Below are 18,414 nucleotides of genomic sequence, written 5' to 3'. Positions count from 1 at the left end.
CTCCGTGAACCACAAATCAACTTGAAATGAGTGGTTAGTCCCTGGCTTCAACTCCAGAGGAATACAACCTTACCAGAAGCACCTCAAGAGGAGGCTTCTCTCAGCTCTAGGTATGTGAGAGGGACCCTGAGTTTGCGGCCACAAGTGGAATGGACACCGCGATGCCCTGACTCGAAATAAGGCCAGATATGCCTGCAGTGACTTGAATGCAGGCTCGTCTTGCATCTCCCAAGACGAAAGGATGTCTGAATCCCCTGTGGAGACCACAGAGAAAGACCTAGTTCCCCACCTCATCGCGACCGGAGGCCTCACATCCTTTGAAAACTCCAGAGGGACGCGGGGATCAGTGCCTCCAAAGGAGACGATGCCTGACTCCTCGTGAAACTTGATAGGAGTCCCAGGATTCCTGTGGCACGTGGAAAGGGACCCTTGGTCTCCCGCCTCAGCTGGAGAGGCGTCCCAATTGCCCTGCCAAGCCTCGAGGAGAATCCCGAGTTGTCCCTCGCAACTAGGCAGGAGTCCTGACGTCGCTGAACAAACACGTGTGTGGAAGGGCCATCCCCGTCGTAACTCGAGAATATACCCCAGGTTCCCGCCGCAACTCGAGAAAAACCATGAGACTTCCCCCTCGCCGCGAGAGGAGGCCCGATTCCCCTGCACTGCGTGCAGAGCAATGCCGTGTTGCACATCACACAGGAAAGGAGCCTTGATTTCCTTGATGGCACTCCAGAGAAACCCCAAGAACACTGTTTCATGGCTACAGGGATCCTGAGGTCACTGTAGCAACACGAAAGAGCTTCGAGGACCAAAAATCAACTCGAGATGAGAGGTTAGTCCCTGGCTTCGACTCCAGAGGAATACCACCTTACGACAAGCACCTCAAGAGGAGGCTTCTCTCAGCTCTAGGTATGTGAGAGGGACCCTGAGTTTGCGGCCTCAAGTGGAATGGACACCGCGATGCCCTGACTCGAAATAAGGCCGGATATGCCTGCAGTGACTTGAATGCAGGCTCGTCTTTCATCTCCCAAGATGAAAGGATGTTTGAATCCCCTGTGGAGACCACAGAGAAAGACCTAGTTCCCCATCTCATCACGACCGGAGGCCTCAGATCTTTTGAAAACTCCAGAGGGACGCGGAGATCAATGCCTCCAAAGGAGACGATGCCTGACTCCTCGTGAAATTGATAGGAGTCCCAGGATTCCTGTGGCACGTGGAAAGGGACATTTGGTCTCCCGCCTCAGCTGGAGAGGCGTCCCAATTGCCCTGCCAAGCCTCGAGGAGAATCCCGAGTTGTCCCTCTCAACTAGGCAGGAGTCCTGACGTCGCTGAACAAACACGTGTGTGGAAGGGCCATCCCCGTCGTAACTCGAGAATATACCCCAGGTTCCCGCGGAAACTCGAGAAAAACCATGAGACTTCCCCCTCGCCGCGAGATGAGGCCCGATTCCCCTGCACTGCGTGCAGAGCAATGCCGTGTTGCACATCACACAGGAGAGGAGCCTTGATTTCCTTGATGGCACTCCAGAGAAACCCCAAGAACACTGTTTCAATGCTAGAGGGATGCTGAGGTCACTGTAGCAACACGAAAGAGCTCCGTGGACCAAAAATCAACTCAAGATGAGAGGTTAGTCCCTGGCTTCATCTCCAGAGGAATACCCCCTTACCACAAGCACCTCAAGAGGAGGCTTCTCTCAGCTCTAGGTATGTGAGAGGGACCCTGAGTTTGCGGCCTCAAGTGGAATGGACACCGCGATGCTCTGACTCGAAATAACGCCGGATATGCCTGCAGTGACTTGAATGCAGGCTCGTCTTGCATCTCCCAAGACGAAAGGATGTCTGAATCCCCTGTATAGACCACAGATAAAGACCAAGTTCCCCACCTCATGGATGCCGGAGGCCTCACATCCTTGAAAAACTCCAGAGGGACGAGGAGATCAGTGCCTCCAAAGGAGACGATGCCTGACTCCTCGTGAAACTTGATAGGAGTCCCAGGATTCCTGTGGCACGTGGAAAGGGACCCTTGGTCTCCCGCCTCAGCTGGAGAGGCGTCCCAATTGCCCTGCCAAGCCTCGAGGAGAATCCCGAGTTGTCCCTCGCAACTAGGCAGGAGTCCTGACATCGCTGAACAAACACGTGTGTGGAAGGGCCATCCCCGTCGTAACTCGAGAATATACCCCAGGTTCCCGCCGCAACTCGAGAAAAACCATGAGACTTCCCCCTCGCCGCGACATGAGGCCCGATTCCCCTGCACTGCGTGCAGAGCAATGCCGTGTTGCACATCACACAGGAAAGGAGCCTTGATTTCCTTGATGGCACTCCCGAGAAACCCCAAGAACACTGTTTCAAGGCTAGAGGGATCCTGAGGTCACTTTTGCAACACCAAAGAGCTCCGTGGACCACAAATCAACTCGAGATGAGAGGTTAGTCCCTGGCTTTGACTCCAGAGGAATACCACCTTACCACAAGCACCTCAAGAGGAGGCTTTTCTCAGCTCTAGGTATGTGAGAGGGACCCTGAGTTTGCGGCCTCAAGTGGAATGGACACCGCGATGCCCTGACTCGAAATAAGGCCGGATATGCCTGCAGTGACTTGAATGCAGGCTCGTCTTGCATCTCCCAAGACGAAAGCATGTCTGAATCCCCTGTGGAGGCCACAGAGAAAGACGTAGTTCCCCACCTCATCGCGACCGTAGGCCTCACATCCTTTGAAAACTCCAGACGGACGCGGAGATAAGTGCCTCCAAAGGAGACGAAGCCTCACTCCTCGTGAAACTTGACAGGAGTCCCAGGATTCCTGTGGCTTGGGGAAAGGGACCCTTGGTCTCCCGCCTCAGCTGGAGAGGCGTCCCAATTGCCATGCCAAGCCTCGAGGAGAATCCCGAGTTGTCCCTCGCAACTAGGCAGGAGTCCTGACGTCGCTGAACAAACACGTGTGTGGAAGGGCCATCCCCCTGGTAACCCGAGAATATACCCCAGGTTCCCGCGCGTAACTCGAGAAAAACCATGAGACTTCCCCCTCGCTGCGAGATGAGGCCCGATTCCCCTGCACTGCGTGCAGAGCAATGCCGTGTTGCACATCACACACGAAAGGAGACTTGATTTCCTTGATGGCAATCCAGAGAAAGCCCAAGAACACTGTTTCAAGGCTAGAGGGATCCTGAGGTCACTGTAGGAAAACGAAAGTGCTCCGTGAACCACAAATCAACTTGAAATGAGTGGTTAGTCCCTGGCTTCGACTTCAGAGGAATACAACCTTACCAGAAGCACCTCAAGAGGAGGCTTCTCTCAGCTCTAGGTATGTGAGAGGGACCCTGAGTTTGCGGCCACAAGTGGAATGGACACCGCGATGCCCTGACTCGAAATAAGGCCAGATATGCCTGCAGTGACTTGAATGCAGGCTCGTCTTGCATCTCCCAAGACGAAAGGATGTCTGAATCCCCTGTGGAGACCACAGAGAAAGACCTAGTTCCCCACCTCATCGCGACCGGAGGCCTCACATCCTTGGAAAACTCCAGAGGGACGCGGGGATCAGTGCCTCCAAAGGAGACGATGCCTGACTCCTCGTGAAACTTGATAGGAGTCCCAGGATTCCTGTGGCACGTGGAAAGGGACCCTTGGTCTCCCGCCTCAGCTGGAGAGGCGTCCCAATTGCCCTGCCAAGCCTCGAGGAGAATCCCGAGTTGTCCCTCGCAACTAGGCAGGAGTCCTGACGTCACTGAACAAACACGTGTGTGGAAGGGCCATCCCCGTCGTAACTCGAGAATATTCCCCAGGTTCCCGCCGCAACTCGAGAAAAACCATGAGACTTCCCCCTCGCCGCGAGAGGAGGCCCGATTCCCCTGCACTGCGTGCAGAGCAATGCCGTGTTGCACATCACACAGGAAAGGAGCCTTGATTTCCTTGATGACACTGCAGAGAAACCCCAAGAACACTGTTTCATGGCTACAGGGATCCTGAGGTCACTGTAGCAACACGAAAGAGCTTCGAGGACCAAAAATCAACTCGAGATGAGAGGTTAGTCCCTGGCTTCGACTCCAGAGGTATACCACCTTACGACAAGCACCTCAAGAGGAGGCTTCTCTCAGCTCTAGGTATGTGAGAGGGACCCTGAGTTTGCGGCCTCAAGTGGAATGGACACCGCGATGCCCTGACTCGAAATAAGGCCGGATGTGCCTGCAGTGACTTGAATGCAGGCTCGTCTTTCGTCTCCCAAGATGAAAGGATGTTTGAATCCCCTGTGGAGACCACAGAGAAAGACCTAGTTCCCCATCTCATCACGACCGGAGGCCTCAGATCCTTTGAAAACTCCAGAGGGACGCGGAGATCAATGCCTCCAAAGGAGACGACGCCTGACTCCTCGTGAAATTGATAGGAGTCCCAGGATTCCTGTGGCACGTGGAAAGGGACATTTGGTCTCCCGCCTCAGCTGGAGAGGCGTCCCAATTGCCCTGCCAAGCCTCGAGGAGAATCCCGAGTTGTCCCTCGCAACTAGGCAGGAGTTCTGACGTCGCTGAACAAACACGTGTGTGGAAGGGCCATCCCCGTCGTAACTCGAGAATATACCCCAGTTTCCTGCCGCAACTCGAGAAAAACCATGAGACTTCCCCCTCGCTGCGAGATGAGGCCCGATTCCCCAGCACTGCGTGCAGAGCAATGCCGTGTTGCACATCACACAGGAGAGGAGCCTTGATTTCCTTGATGGCACTCCAGAGAAAGCCCAAGAACACTGTTTCAATGCTAGAGGGATCCTGAGGTCACTGTAGCAACACGAAAGAGCTCCGTGGACCAAAAATCAACTCGAGATGAGAGGTTAGTCCCTGGCTTCATCTCCAGAGGAATACCCCCTTACCACAAGCACCTCAAGAGGAGGCTTCTCTCAGCTCTAGGTATGTGAGAGGGACCCTGAGTCTGCGGCCTCAAGTGGAATGGACACCGCGATGCCCTGACTCGAAATAAGGCCGGATATGCCTGCAGTGACTTGAATGCAGGCTCGTCTTGCATCTCCCAAGAGGAAAGGATGTCTGAATCCCCTGTGTAGACCACAGATAAAGACCAAGTTCCCCACCTCATGGATGCCGGAGGCCTCACATCCTTGAAAAACTCCAGAGGGACGAGGAGATCAGTGCCTCCAAAGGAGACGATGCCTGACTCCTCGTGAAACTTGATAGGAGTCCCAGGATTCCTGTGGCACGTGGAAAGGGACCCTTGGTCTCCCGCCTCAGCTGGAGAGGCGTCCCAATTGCCCTGCCAAGCCTCGAGGAGAATCCCGAGTTTTCCCTCGCAACTAGGCAGGAGTCCTGACGTCGCTGAACAAACACGTGTGTGGAAGGGCCATCCCCGTTGTAACTCGAGAATATACCCCAGGTTCCCGCGCGCAACTCGAGAAAAACCATGAGACTTCCCCCTCGCCGCGAGATGAGGCCCGATTCCCCTGCACTGCGGGCAGAGCAATGCCGTGTTGCACATCACACAGGAAAGGAGCCTTGATTTCCTTGATGGCACTCCAGAGAAACCCCAAGAACACTGTTTCAAGGCTAGAGGGATCCTGAGGTCAGTTTTGCAACACGAAAGAGCTCAGTGGGCGACAAATCAACTCGAGATGAGAGTTTAGTCCCTGGCTTTGACTCCAGAGGAATACCACCTTACCACAAGCACCTCAAGAGGAGGATTCTCTCAGCTCTAGGTATGTGAGAGGGACCCTGAGTTTGCGGCCTCAAGTGGAATGGACACCACGATGCCCTGACTCGAAATAAGGCCGGATATGCCTGCAGTGACTTGAATGCAGGCTCGTCTTGCATCTCCCAAGACGAAAGGATGTCTGAATCCCCTGTGGAGGCCACAGAGAAAGACCTAGTTCCCCACCTCATCGCGACCGTAGGCCTCACATCCTTGGAAAACTCCAGAGGGACGCGGAGATCAGTGCCTCCAAAGCAGACGAAGCCTGACTCCTCGTGAAACTTGATAGGAGTCCCAGGATTCCTGTGGCTCGGGGAAAGGGACCCTTGGTCTCCCGCCTCAGCTGGAGAGGCGTCCCAAATGCCATGCCAAACCTCGAGGAGAATCCCGAGTTGTCCCTCGCAACTAGGCAGGAGTCCTGACGTCGCTGAACAAACACGTGTGTGGAAGGGCCATCCCCGTGGTAACCCGAGAATATACCCCAGGTTCCCGCCGCAACTCGAGAAAAACCATGAGACTTCCCCCTCGCCGCGAGATGAGGCCCGATTCCCCTGCACTGCGTGCAGAGCAATGCCGTGTTGCACATCACACAGGAAAGGAGACTTGATTTCCTTGATGGCACTCCAGAGAAAGCCCAAGAACACTGTTTCAAGGCTAGAGGGATCCTGAGGTCACTGTAGGAAAACGAAAGTGCTCCGTGAACCAGAAATCAACTTGAAATGAGTGGTTAGTAACTGGCTTCGACTCCAGAGGAATACAACCTTACCAGAAGCACCTCAAGAGGAGGCTTCTCTCAGCTCTAGGTATGTGAGAGGGACCCTGAGTCTGCGGCCTCAATTGGAATGGACACCGCGATGCCCTGACTCGAAATAAGGCCAGATATGCCTGCAGTGACTTGAATGCAGGCTCGTCTTGCATCTCCCAAGACGAAAGGATGTCTGAATCCCCTGTGGAGACCACAGAGAAAGACCTAGTTCCCCACCTCATTGCGACCGGAGGCCTCACATACTTTGAAAACTCCAGAGGGACGCCGAGATCAGTGCCTCCAAAGGAGACGATGTCTGACTCCTCGTGAAACTTGATAGAAGTTCCAGGATTTCTGTGGCACGTGGAAAGGGACCTTTGGTCTACCGCCTCAGGTGGAGAGGCATAGCAATTGCCCTGCCAAGCCTCGAGGAGAATCCCGAGTTGTCCCTCGTAACTAGGCAGGAGTCCTGACGTCGCTGAAGAAACACGTGTGTGGAAGGGCCACCCCGTGGTAACTCGAGAATATACCCCAGGTTCCCGCCGCAACTCGAGAAAAACCATGAGACTTCCCCCTCGCCGCGAGATGAGGCCCGATTCCCCTGCACTGCATGCAGAGCAATGCCGTGTTGCACATCACACAGGAAAGGAGCCTTGATTTCCTTGATGGCACTCCAGAGAAAGCCCAAGAACACTGTTTCAAGGCTACAGGGATCCTTAGGTCACTTTTGCAACACGAAAGAGCTCCGTGGACCAAAAATCAACTCGAGATGAGAGGGTAGTCCCTGGCTTCGACTCCAGAGGAATACCACTTTACCACAAGCACCTCAAGAGGAGGCTTCTCTCAACTCTAGGTATGTGAGAGGGACCCTGAGTTTGCGGCCTCAAGTGGAATGGACACCGCGATGCCCTGACTCGAAATAAGGCCGGATATGCCTGCAGTGACTTGAATGCAGGCTCGTCTTTCATCTCCCAAGACGAAAGGATGTCTGAATCCCCCGTGGAGACCAAAGAGAAAGACCTAGTTCCCCACCTCATCGCGACCGGAGGCCTCACATCCTTTGAAAACTCCAGATGAACGCTGAGATCAGTGTCTCCAAAGGAGACGATGCCTGACTCCACGTGAAACTTGATAGGAGTCCCAGGATTCCTGTGGCACGTGGAAAGGGACCCTTGGTCACCCGCCTCAGCTGGAGAGGCGTCCCAATTGCCATGCCAAGCGTCGAGGAGAATCCCGAGTTGTCCCTCGCAACTAGGCAGGAGTCCTGACGTCGCTGAACAAACACGTGTGTGGAAGGGCCATCCCCCTCGTAACTCGAGAATATACCCCAGGTTCCCGCCGCAACTCGAGAAAAATCATGAGACTTCCCCCTCGCCGCGAGATGAGGCCCGATTCCCCTGCACTGCGTGCAGAGCAATGCCGTGTTGCACATCACACAGGAAAGGAGCCTTGATTTCCTTGATGGCACTCCAGAGAAGCCAAAAGAACACTGTTTCAAGGCTAGAGGGATCCTGAGGTCACTGTAGGAAAACGAAAGTGCTCCGTGAACCACAAATCAACTTGAAATGAGTGGTTAGTCCCTGGCTTCGACTCCAGAGGAATACAACCTTACGAGAAGCACCTCAAGAGGAGGCTTCTCTCAGCTCTAGGTATGTGAAAGGGACCCTGAGTTTGCGGCCTCAATTGGAATGGACACCGCGATGCCCTGACTCGAAATAAGGCCAGATATGCCTGCAGTGACTTGAATGCAGGCTCGTCTTGCATCTCGCAAGACGAAAGGATGTCTGAATCCCCTGTGGAGACCACAGAGAAAGACCTAGTTCCCCACCTCATCGCGACGGGAGGCCTCACATCCTTTGAAAACTCCAGAGGGACGCGGGGATCAGTGCCTCCAAAGGAGACGATGCCTGACTTCTCGTGAAACTTGATAGGAGTCCCAGGATTCCTGTGGCACGTGGAAAGGGACCCTTGGTCTCTTGCCTCAGCTGGAGAGAGCGTCCCAATTGCCCTGCCAAGCCTCGAGGAGAATCCCGAGTTGTCCCTCGCAACTAGGCAGGAGTCCTGACGTCGCTGAACAAACACGTGTGTGGAAGGGCCATCCCCGTGGTAACTCGAGAATATACCCCAGGTTCCCGCCGCAACTCGAGAAAAACCATGAGACTTCCCCCCTCGCCGCGAGATGAGGCCCGATTCCCCTGCACTGCGTGCAGAGCAATGCCGTGTTGCACATCACACAGGAAAGGAGCCTTGATTTCCTTGATGGCACTCCAGAGAAAGCCCAAGAACACTGTTTCAAGGCTAGAGGGTTCCTGAGGTCACTGTAGCAACAAGAAAGAGCTCTGGGGATCAAAATTCAAATCGAGATGAGAGGTTAGTCCCTGGCTTCGACTCCAGAGGAATGCGAACTTACCACAAGCACCTCAAGAGGAGGCTTCTCTCAGCTCTAGGTATGTGAGAGGGACCCTGAGTTTTGCGACCTCAATTGGAATGGACACCGCGATGCCCTGACCTCGAAATAAGGCCGGATATGCCTGCAGTGACTTGAATGCAGGCTCGTCTTGCATCTCCCAAGACGAAAGGATGTCTGAATCCCCTGTGGAGACCACAGAGAAAGACCTAGTTCCCCACCTCATCGCGACCGGAGGCCTCACATCCTTTGAAAACTCCAGAGGGAGGCGGAGATCAGTGCAAACAAAGGAGACGATGCCTGACTCCTCGTGAAATTGATAGGAGTCCCAGGATTCCTGTGGCACGTGGAAAGGGAATCTTGATCTCCCGCCTCAGCTGGAGAGGCGTCCCAATTGCCCTGCCAAGCCTCGAGGAGAATCCCGAGTTGTCCCTCGCAACTAGGCAGGAGTCCTGACGTCGCTGAACAAACACGTGTGTGGAAGGGCCATCCCCCGTCGTAACTCGAGAATATACCCCAGGTTCCCGCCGCAACTCGAGAAAAACCATGAGACTTCCCCCTCGCCGCGAGATGAGGCCCGATTCCCCTGCACTGCGTGCAGAGCAATGCCGTGTTGCACATCACACAGGAAAGGAGCCTTGATTTCCTTGATGACACTGCAGAGAAACCCCAAGAACACTGTTTCATGGCTACAGGGATCCTGAGGTCACTGTAGCAACACGAAAGAGCTTCGAGGACCAAAAATCAACTCGAGATGAGAGGTTAGTCCCTGGCTTCGACTCCAGAGGAATACCACCTTACGACAAGCACCTCAAGAGGAGGCTTCTCTCAGCTCTAGGTATGTGAGAGGGACCCTGAGTGTGCGGCCTCAAGTGGAATGGACACCGCGATGCCCTGACTCGAAATAAGGCCGGATATGCCTGCACTGACTTGAATGCAGGCTCGTCTTTCATCTCCCAAGATGAAAGGATGTTTGAAACCCCTGTGGAGAACACAGAGAGACCTAGTTCCCCATCTCATCACGACCGGAGGCCTCAGATCCTTTGAAAACTCCAGAGGGACGCGGAGATCAATGCCTCCAAAGGAGACGATGCCTGACTCCTCGTGAAATTGATAGGAGTCCCAGGATTCCTGTTGCACGTGGAAAGGGACATTTGGTCTCCCGCCTCAGCTGGAGAGGCGTCCCAATTGCCCTGCCAAGCCTCGAGGAGAATCCCGAGTTGTCCCTCGCAACTAGGAAGGAGTCCCTGACGTCGCTGAACAAACACGTGTGTGGAAGGGCCATCCCCCGTCGTAACTCGAGAATATACCCCAGGTTCCCGCCGAAACTCGAGAAAAACCATGAGACTTCCCCCTCGCTGCGAGATGAGGCCCGATTCCCCAGCACTGCGTGCAGAGCAATGCCGTGTTGCACATCACACAGGAAAGGAGCCTTGATTTCCTTGATGGGACTCCAGAGAAACCCCAAGAACACTGTTTCAAGGCTAGAGGGATCCTGAAGTCACTGTAACAACACGAAAGAGCTCCGTGGACCACAAATCAACTCGAGATGAGAAGTTAGTCCCTGGCTTCGACTCCAGAGGAATACCACCTTACGACAAGCACCTCAAGAGGAGGCTTCTCTCAGCTCTAGGTATGTGAGAGGGACCCTGAGTTTGCGGCCTCAATTGGAATGGACACCGCGATGCCCTGACTCGAAATAAGGCAGGATATGCCTGCAGTGACTTGAATGCAGGCTCGTCTTGCATCTCCCAAGACGAAAGGATGTCTGAATCCCCTGTGGAGACCACAGAGAAAGACCTAGTTCCCCACCTCATTGCGACCGGAGGCCTCACATCCTTTGAAAACTCCAGAGGGACGCGGAGATCAGTGCCTCCAAAGGAGACGATGTCTGACTCCTCGTGAAACTTGATAGAAGTCCCAGGATTCCTGTGGCACGTGGAAAGGGACCTTTGGTCTACCGCCTCAGGTGGAGAGGCATACCAATTGCCCTGCCAAGCCTCGAGGAGAATCCCGAGTTGTCCCTCGCAACTAGGCAGGAGTCCTGACGTCGCTGAACAAACACGTGTGTGGAAGGGCCATCCCCGTCGTAACTCGAGAATATACCGCAGGTTCCCGCCGCAACTCGAGAAAAACCATGAGACTTCCCCCTCGCCGCGAGATGAGGCTCGATTCCCCTGCACTGCGTGCAGAGCAATGTCCTGTTGCACATCACAGAGGAAAAGAGCCTTGATTTCCTTGATGGCACTCCAGAGAAAGCCCAAGAACACTGTTTCAAGGCTAGAGGGATCCTGAGGTCACTGTAGGAAAACGAAAGTGCTCCGTGAACCACAAATCAACTTGAAATGAGTGTTTAGTCCCTGGCTTCGACTCCAGAGGAATACAACCTTACCAGAAGCACCTCAAGAGGAGGCTTCTCTCAGCTTTAGGTATGTGAGAGGGACCCTGAGTTTGCGGCCTCAATTGGAATGGACACCGCGATGCCCTGACTCGAAATAAGGCCGGATATGCCTGCAGTGACTTGAATGCAGGCTCGTCTTGCATCTCCCAAGACGAAAGGATGTCTGAATCCCCTGTGGAGACCACAGAGAAAGACCTAGTTCCCCACCTCATCGCGACCAGAGGCCTCACATCCTGTGAAAACTCCAGAGGAACGCGGGGATCAGTGCCTCCAAAGGAGACGATGCCTGACTCCTCGTGAAACTTGATAGGAGTCCCAGGATTCCTGTGGCACGTGGAAAGGGACCCTTGGTCTCCCGCCGCAGCTGGAGAGGCGTCCCAATTGCCCTGCCAAGCCTCGAGGAGAATCCCGAGTTGTCCCTCGCAACTAGGCACGAGTCCTGACGTCGCTGAACAAACACGTGTGTGGAAGGGCCATCCCCGTCGTAACTCGAGAATATACCCCAGGTTCCCGCCGCAACTCGAGAAAAACCATGAGACTTCCCCCTCGCCGCGAGATGGGGCCCGATTCCCCTGCACTGCGTGCAGAGCAATGCCGTGTTGCACATCACACTGGAAAGGAGCCTTGATTTCCTTGATGGCACTCCAGAGAAAGCCCAAGAACACTGTTTCATGGCTACAGGGATCCTGAGGTCACTGTAGCAACACGAAAGAGCTTCGAGGACCAAAAATCAAATCGAGATGAGAGGTTAGTCCCTGGCTTCGACTCCAGAGGAATACCACCTTACGACAAGCACCTCAAGAGAAGGCTTCTCTCAGCTCTAGGTATGTGAGAGGGACCCTGAGTTTGCGGCCTCAAGTGGAATGGACACCGCGATGCCCTGACTCGAAATAAGGCCGGATATGCCTGCAGTGACTTGAATGCAGGCTCGTCTTGCATCTCCCAAGACGAAAGTATGTCTGAATCCCCTATGGAGATCAAAGATAAAGACCTAGTTCCCTACCTCATGGCGACCGGAGGCCTCAGATCCTTTGAAAACTCCAGAGGGACGCGGAGATCAGTGCCTCCAAAGGAGACGATGCCTGACTCCTCGTGAAACTTGATAGGAGTCCCAGGATTCCTGTGGTACGTGGAAAGGGACTCTTGGTCTCCCGCCTCAGCTGGAGAGGCGTCCCAATTGCCCTGCCAAGCCTCGAGGAGAATCCAGAGTTGTCCCTCGCAACTAGGCAGGAGTCCTGACGTCGCTGAACAAACACGTGTGTGGAAGGGCCATCCCCGTGGTAACTGGAGAATATACCCCAGGTTCCCACGCGCAACTCGAGAAAAACCATGAGACTTCCCCCTCGCCGCAAGATGAGGCCCGATTCCCCTGCACTGCGTGCAGAGCAATGCCGTGTTGCACATCACACAGGAAAGGAGACTTGATTTCCTTGATGGCACTCCAGAGAAAGCGCAAGAACACTGTTTCAAGGCTAAAGGGATCCTGAGGTCACTGTAGGAAAACGAAAGTGCTCCGTGAACCACAAATCAACTTGAAATGAGTGGTTAGTCCCTGGCTTCGACTCCAGAGGAATACCACTTTACCACAAGCACCTCAAGAGGAGGCTTCTCTCAGCTCTAGGTATGTGAGAGGGACCCTGAGTTTGCGGCCTCAAGTGGAATGGACACCGCGATGCCCTGACTCGAAATAAGGCCAGATATGCCTGCAGTGACTTGAATGCAGGCTCGTCTTGCATCTCCCAAGACGAAAGGATGTCTGAATCCCCTGTGGAGACCACAGAGAAAGACCTAGTTCCCCACCTCATCCCGACCGGAGGCCTCACATCCTTGGAAAACTCCAGAGGGATGCGGAGATCAGTGCCTCCAAAGGAGACGATGCCTGACTCCTCGTGAAACTTGATAGGAGTCCCAGGATTCCTGTGGCACGTGGAAAGGGACCCTTGGTCTCCCGCCTCAGCTGGAGAGGCGTCCCAATTGCCCTGCCAAGCCTCGAGGAGAATCCCGAGTTGTCCCTCGCAACTAGGCACGAGTCCTGACGTCGCTGAACAAACACGTGTGTGGAAGGGCCATCCCCGTCGTAACTCGAGAATATACCCCAGGTTCCCGCCGCAACTCGAGAAAAACCATGAGAATTCCCCCTCGCCGCGAGATGAGGCCCGATTACACTGCACTGCGTGCAGAGCAATGCCGTGTTGCACATCACACAGGAAAGGAGCCTTGATTTCCTTGATGGCACTCCAGAGAAAGCCCAAGAACACTGTTTCAAGGCTAGAGGGTTCCTGAGGTCACTGTAGCAACACGAAAGAGCTCCGTGGACCAAAATTCAAATCGAGATGAGAGGTTAGTCCCTGGCTTCGACTCCAGAGGAATACCACCTTACCACAAGCACCTCAAGAGGAGGCTTCTCTCAGCTCTAGTTATGTGAGAGGGACCCTGAGTTTGCGGCCTCAAGTGGAATGGACACCGCGATGCCCTGACTCGAAATAAGGCCGGATATGCCTGCAGTGACTTGAATGCAGGCTCGTCTTGCATCTCCCAAGACGAAAGGATGTCTGAATCTCCTGTGGAGACCACAGAGAAAGACCTAGTTCCCCACCTCATCGCGACCGGAGGCCTCACATCCTTGGAAAACTCCAGAGGGACGCGGAGATCAGTGCATCCAAAGGAGACGATGCCTGACTCCTCGTGAAATTGATAGGAGTCCCAGGATTCCTGTGGCACGTGGAAAGGGACTCTTGGTCTCCCGCCTCAGCTGGAGAGGCGTCCCAATTGCCATGCCAAGCCTCGAGGAGAATCCCGAGTTGTCCCTCGCAACTAGGCAGGAGTCCTGACGTCGCTGAATAAACACGTGTGTGGAAGGGCCATCCCCGTCGTAACTCGGGAATATACCCCAGGTTCCCGCCGCAACTCGAGAAAAACCATGAGACTTCCCCCTCGCCGCGAGATGAGGCCCGATTCCCCTGCACTGCGTGCAGAGTAATGCCGTGTTGCACATCACACAGGAAAGGAGCCTTGATTTCCTTGATGGCACTCCAGAGAAAACCCAAGAACACTGTTTCAAGGCTAGAGGGATCCTGAGGTTACAGTCAGCAACACGAAAGAGCTCCGTGGACCACAAATCAACTTGAAATGAGTGGTTAGTCCCTGGCTTCGACTCCAGAGGAATACCAACTTACCAGAAGCACCTCAAGAGGAGGCTTCTCTCAGCTCTAGGTATGTGAGAGGGACCCTGAGTTTGCGGCCTCAAGTGGAATGGACACCGCGATGCCCTGACTCGAAAAAAGGCCAGATATGCCTGCAGTGACTTGAATGCAGGCTCGTCTTGCATCTCCCAAGACGAAAGGATGTCTGAATCCCCTTTGGAGACCACAGAGAAAGACCTAGTTCCCCACCTCATTGCGACTGGAGGCCTCACATCCTTGGAAAACTCCAGAGGGACGCGGGGATCAGTGCCTCCAAAGGAGACGATGCCTGACTCCTCGTGAAACTCGACAGGAGACCCAGGATTCCACTGGCACGTGGAAAAGGACCTTTGGTCTCCCGCCTCAGCTGGAGAGGCGTCCCAATTGCCCTGCCAAGCCTCGAGGAGAATCCCGAGTTGTCCCTCGCAACTAGGCAGGAGTCCTGACGTCACTGAACAAACACGTGTGTGGAAGGGCCATCCCCGTCGTAACTCGAGAATATACCCCAGGTTCCCGCCGCAACTCGAGAAAAACCATGAGACTTCCCCCTCGCCGCGAGATGAGGCCCGATTCCCCTGCACTGCGTGCAGAGCAATGCCGTGTTGCACATCACACAGGAAAGGAGCCTTGATTTCCTTGATGGCACTCCAGAGAAAGCACAAGAACACTGTTTCAAGGCTAGAGGGATCCTGAGGTCACTGTAGCAACACGAAAGAGCTCCGTGGACCACAAATCAACTCGAGATGAGAGGTTAGTCCCTGGCTTTGACTCCAGAGGAATATCACCTTACCACAAGCACCTCAAGAGGAGGCTTCTCTCAGCTCTAGGTATGTGAGAGGGACCCTGAGTTTGCGGCCTCAAGTGGAATGGACAACGCGATGCCCTGACTCGAAATAAGGCCGGATATGCCTACAGTGACTTGAATACAGGCTCGTCTTGCATCTCCCAAGACGAAAGGATGTCTGAATCCCCTGTGGAGGCCACAGAGAAAGACCTAGTTCCCCACCTCATCGCGATCGGAGGCCTCACATCCTTGGAAAACTCCAGAGGGACACGGAGATCAGTGCCTCCAAAGGAGACGAAGCCTGACTCCTCGTGAAACTTGATAGGAGTCCCAGGATTCCTGTGGCTCGGGGAAAGGGACCCTTAGTCTCCCGCCTCAGCTGGAGAGGCGTCCCAATTGCCATGCCAAGCCTCGAGGAGAATCCCGAGTTGTCCCTCGCAACTAGGCAGGAGTCCTGACGTCGCTGAACAAACACGTGTGTGGAAGGGCCATCCCCGTGGTAACTCGAGAATATACCCCAGGTTCCCGCGCGCAACTCGAGAAAAACCATGAGACTTCCCCCTCGCCGCGAGATGAGGCCTGATTCCCCTGCACTGCGTGCAGAGCAATGCCGTGTTGCACATCACACAGGAAAGGAGCCTTGATTTCCTTGATGGCACTGCACAGAAACCCCAAGAACATTGTTTCAAGGCTAGAGGGATCCTGAGGTCCCTGTAGCAACATGAAAGAGCTCCGTGGACCAAAAATCAACTCGAGATGAGAGGTTAGTCCCTGGCTTCGACTCCAGAGGAATATCACCTTACCACAAGCACCTCAAGAGGAGGCTTCTCTCAGCTCTAGGTATGTGAGAGGGACCCTGAGTTTGCGGCCTCAAGTGGAATGGACACCGCGATGCCCTGACTCGAAATAAGGCCGGGTATGCCTGCAGTGACTTGAATGCACGCTCGTCTTGCATCTCCCAAGACGAAAGGATGTCTGAATCCCCTGTGGAGACCACAGAGAAAGACCTAGTTCCCCACCTCATCCCGACCGGAGGCCTCACATCCTTGGAAAACTCCAGAGGGATGCGGAGATCAGTGCCTCCAAAGGAGACGATGCCTGACTCCTCGTGAAACTTGATAGGAGTCCCAGGATTCCTGTGGCACGTGGAAAGGGACCCTTGGTCTCCCGCCTCAGCTGGAGAGGCGTCCCAATTGCCCTGCCAAGCCTCGAGGAGAATCCCGAGTTGTCCCTCGCAACTAGGCACGAGTCCTGACGTCGCTGAACAAACACGTGTGTGGAAGGGCCATCCCCGTCGTAACTCGAGAATATACCCCAGGTTCCCGCCGCAACTCGAGAAAAACCATGAGAATTCCCCCTCGCCGCGAGATGAGGCCCGATTACCCTGCACTGCGTGCAGAGCAATGCCGTGTTGCACATCACACAGGAAAGGAGCCTTGATTTCCTTGATGGCACTCCAGAGAAAGCCCAAGAACACTGTTTCAAGGCTAGAGGGTTCCTGAGGTCACTGTAGCAACACGAAAGAGCTCCGTGGACCAAAAATCAAATCGAGATGAGAGGTTAGTCCCTGGCTTCGACTCCAGAGGAATACCACCTTACCACAAGCACCTCAAGAGGAGGCTTCTCTCAGCTCTAGGTATGTGAGAGGGACCCTGAGTTTGCGGCCTCAAGTGGAATGGACACCGCGATGCCCTGACTCGAAAAAAGGCCAGATATGCCTGCAGTGACTTGAATGCAGGCTCGTCTTGCATCTCCCAAGACGAAAGGATGTCTGAATCCCCTTTGGAGACCACAGAGAAAGACCTAGTTCCCCACCTCATTGCGACTGGAGGCCTCACATCCTTGGAAAACTCCAGAGGGACGCGGGGATCAGTGCCTCCAAAGGAGACGATGCCTGACTCCTCGTGAAACTCGACAGGAGACCCAGGATTCCACTGGCACGTGGAAAAGGACCTTTGGTCTCCCGCCTCAGCTGGAGAGGCGTCCCAATTGCCCTGCCAAGCCTCGAGGAGAATCCCGAGTTGTCCCTCGCAACTAGGCAGGAGTCCTGACGTCACTGAACAAACACGTGTGTGGAAGGGCCATCCCCGTCGTAACTCGAGAATATACCCCAGGTTCCCGCCGCAACTCGAGAAAAACCATGAGACTTCCCCCTCGCCGCGAGATGAGGCCCGATTCCCCTGCACTGCGTGCAGAGCAATGCCGTGTTGCACATCACACAGGAAAGGAGCCTTGATTTCCTTGATGGCACTCCAGAGAAAGCACAAGAACACTGTTTCAAGGCTAGAGGGATCCTGAGGTCACTTTTGCAACACGAAAGAGCTCCGTGGACCACAAATCAACTCGAGATGAGAGGTTAGTCCCTGGCTTTGACTCCAGAGGAATATCACCTTACCACAAGCACCTCAAGAGGAGGCTTCTCTCAGCTCTAGGTATGTGAGAGGGACCCTGAGTTTGCGGCCTCAAGTGGAATGGACAACGCGATGCCCTGACTCGAAAAAAGGCCGGATATGCCTACAGTGACTTGAATACAGGCTCGTCTTGCATCTCCCAAGACGAAAGGATGTCTGAATCCCCTGTGGAGGCCACAGAGAAAGACCTAGTTCCCCACCTCATCGCGATCGGAGGCCTCACATCCTTGGAAAACTCCAGAGGGACACGGAGATCAGTGCCTCCAAAGGAGACGAAGCCTGACTCCTCGTGAAACTTGATAGGAGTCCCAGGATTCCTGTGGCTCGGGGAAAGGGACCCTTAGTCTCCCGCCTCAGCTGGAGAGGCGTCCCAATTGCCATGCCAAGCCTCGAGGAGAATCCCGAGTTGTCCCTCGCAACTAGGCAGGAGTCCTGACGTCGCTGAACAAACACGTGTGTGGAAGGGCCATCCCCGTGGTAACTCGAGAATATACCCCAGGTTCCCGCGCGCAACTCGAGAAAAACCATGAGACTTCACCCTCGCCGCGAGATGAGGCCCGATTCCCCTGCACTGCGTGCAGAGCAATGCCGTGTTGCACATCACACAGGAAAGGAGCCTTGATTTCCTTGATGGCACTGCACAGAAACCCCAAGAACATTGTTTCAAGGCTAGAGGGATCCTGAGGTCCCTGTAGCAACATGAAAGAGCTCCGTGGACCAAAAATCAACTCGAGATGAGAGGTTAGTCCCTGGCTTCGACTCCAGAGGAATATCACCTTACCACAAGCACCTCAAGAGGAGGCTTCTCT

The sequence above is a fragment of the Cervus elaphus genome, chromosome 29 (genome assembly GCF_910594005.1).
Source record: "Cervus elaphus chromosome 29, mCerEla1.1, whole genome shotgun sequence".
NCBI lineage: Eukaryota > Metazoa > Chordata > Mammalia > Artiodactyla > Cervidae > Cervus > Cervus elaphus.
This window is presented reverse-complemented; position numbering follows the sequence as displayed.